Raw genomic sequence first — 3,022 nt, forward strand, 5'->3', positions numbered from 1 at the left:
TTTACGAATTTTGAAATAAATATTTAAGTAACGAATATTTATTTTTATACGTTTTAAATATTTCAACGATTTATGAAATTAAAATTATTTTAGAACTTTTTGTTGAAAAGAAATCGAATTACAAAAACCGTTTGAATTTGGAAAACAATCCTAATGGGTTTTGGATTCAAACACTTAAACTCAATCCTAGTTCTAGCCCAAAATGATAAAGCCCAAATAACAAAAACTCAAATTCTTTACTCCCTCCTCTTTCTATTTCACGTGAAAACCCAAAACCCAAAACCCCTTCCCTTCTCCTTCACTTTCACGTGAACCAGGACCCTCAACCCTCAACCTCATTGTTGCTTCCGCCACGCCGCCAAACCAGTCGTCGGAGACCACCGTTGTCCCTCACCGCAGCTTCAAACGCCGGTAACTCCTCCATCTCTTGCTTCATTGTTCTTGCTTCTCCTTCGTTCTTATTCTTATCCTCTTGGTTGTTTTTGTTGCTCTCTGCCGCCACCACCACTGCGCAACTGGTTGCGCCGCACCATCACAGCCACCGTGCACTGTTGCTGCACCGCCCAACTCGCCAACCAACGTTTTCCATCATCCTCTTTCTTGTTTCTTCATTTTCACGACAGCAGCCAAGCACGACTAAGTGCGACCACCGTAGTCACCACCACCAGGCTCCAGCCGCGTCGCCCGTTCCCCGCGACCACCGCCCTGTGCCGCGCCGCCTGTGCTCCGCCGGCCAGCCTCCTCTCTCCTCTTTAATTCTTGGTTATTTCTTAAACCCTAAGTAACTAATTATTTTAATTAAATATAGTTGTTAATTTAAATTATGTTCTTGATATTAAATTTATAATTTTTATGGTTTGAACATGATTTTCAGATTTGGGTTGAGATTATAAACGAATTAATTTTCAGTTTTTGATTAAAATATAAGTTAGGGTTTAATCATGTTTTATTAATTCGAATTATATTTTCTTGAATTAAAGTTATAGTTTTATGATTTAAATTATAGATTTCAGATTATACGAATTATATAATAAAGTTACTAATTTTCAGATTATATTATATTGGTTAAATTAGTGCTTTTAAGTAGTAAAGTGTGACTTTTGAGGTTTTAAAGGCTTTAAATCATAATAGAAAGATTATATATTATTAAAGTTATTATTTTTATGATTTTAAAGATGTCGAATATATTTTGAGTAAGCTTTTAATTATTTTAGATTGCTGTAAATTTAAAGTATGATGCTTTGAAAGTTTTCAACGAATTTCAATAATTAATATAATAATTATGATGCTAGGAAACCAAATATTCAAGTTTCGATATTGAAAAATGTTCTAATTATGTTTAGGAAGGGTTTGAAGCTCCCTAATGTTGTTGAAAATTCAATATGAATTGATATGAGTCTATATTGGTTGTTGTTAGGTGGAGAATTCTCCGTAGGCGACTTTTGAATTATTAAAGTGGTCTTGCAGTTTGTTTACACAAGGTACGTACATACCTGCGTGCTTGGAATGTGTGCTAATTGTTGAAATCATGTTGATATTATTGTTGAACTTGGTGATGTTGATATTATAGACAAACTTGGTTATATGGAATGTGCATGTTTAATACTGTTGGACAAACTTATTGAACTTATTTTGCACTATAAGAACTGTAACATGTTAGTATGGATGTTTGATACAAACATGTTGGTTGGGAACACTAGATTATTCTATATGATTGGGTTGGATCGATTGGTTGTTGTTCCCTTTCTATCTTTTCACTACTTTATAAGGGCGGAGGACCTTGTTTAGTAAGTTGAAACTCTATGCCCATATACAGGGTTGCTCATGGTTAAAGGAAAGGTTGGTTAAGTTGGAATGAGTCTTGATTTATGCTTTTATGATCACTTACTTAATTCCAAGATAAAAACAGTTGTGAACAAAGGTGAATTGTCTGTCTTATGTAATGGTTGAGTCATAACGGAATCTCAATTTGTAAATCATGTAAAGTGAAACTGAATAGCAATAGCTTTAGACTGTGCACGTCTGAAGTGACGGACAAACAGGAGTTGGGGTTCATGGTGGTAGCCCATGGCCTTTTCTGGGACCGGATTGATCACCGTGTCCTATTTTTATTTAAACGTTCCTCGATATCGCAGGTCACTGAGGTTACGGAGTCGCGCCCGTACCTCGTCTTCCTTAGTGAAGACTTCTGGATGGTCAACTCGGTCCATTGTCTATTTCAACTAAAATAATATTATTGCTAAAAGTCTAGCCTAGTCTAGTCTGGTCAAGTATGGTCGTCAAACTATCATGTTTTATCTGCCCTTGTTTGTGTTCATTAGTATCATGTTAGGGTTGCTCGTTTAATAGAATCATGTTAGGATTATTATTGATTTAGTATGTAGTACTCAGCTTTGCTGATTACGTGCTTTTGCTTGTGCATGTTGATCATGGCTATGCCTTATTGATCCTGTGATGACCCAATCTTTGGTGAGCAGTCTCTAAGGATCAATAAGCATTGTCCATCTGCAGGTTTGAAGATGTTGCATCATTGGGATCGGGAATAGAGAGCTTGTATTTAGTTTTGATTTGCTAAGTTGACTTGGGTTTGTTTAATTGGACTTTAAACTGGTCGTACTATTTATATTTCCTTATTTTTTTGTTTATTGGTTTTTGGGATTAAACCTGTAATCGATTATTTATAAACCTAAAATTAGTTTTATGTTTTCCGCTGCAAAACTCTGAATAAGCCGTTACGTTTTCACACGGGCGATAATGCCTTGATAATTTTCTACGTTTTATATTAAAAGATTATTTTAGAAAAGAGAGAATTGTCGGGGTGTTACAAAGTGGTATCTAGAAGCTAAGGTTTTACTTTAATAAATTTTTAGGCGCCTAACTATCTAGTTATTTAAAATAAATTTCTTAAAAATCGAGATTCTACGTATTATAGTGTTCAAAATTGGTACTTTTTTTTGGGGGGGGCAGGTCTCCTTTTATCTTGTTTGAAAGTATATAATATTTCTTATTTAAGTTCGAAATC

At 35.0% G+C, this 3,022-nt stretch overlaps 1 long non-coding RNA gene across 2 annotated transcripts; it reads left to right on the forward strand.

Moving 5' to 3' along the window:
• Positions 1–266: 266 nt before the first annotated feature.
• Positions 267–2,701, forward strand: LOC130461867 (uncharacterized). 2 transcript variants are annotated; one of them, XR_008921815.1, is made up of 4 exons: positions 267–411; positions 539–762; positions 1,418–1,481; positions 2,478–2,701. It is a non-coding gene; the product is annotated as an uncharacterized lncRNA (long non-coding RNA). The 2 variants fall into 2 exon arrangements; XR_008921814.1 differs by having other exon boundaries at positions 277–762.
• The last annotated feature ends 321 nt before the right edge of the window (positions 2,702–3,022 follow it).

The sequence above is a fragment of the Spinacia oleracea genome, chromosome 5, assembly GCF_020520425.1.
Source record: "Spinacia oleracea cultivar Varoflay chromosome 5, BTI_SOV_V1, whole genome shotgun sequence".
In the NCBI taxonomy this organism is placed as follows: Eukaryota; Viridiplantae; Streptophyta; class Magnoliopsida; order Caryophyllales; family Amaranthaceae; genus Spinacia; species Spinacia oleracea.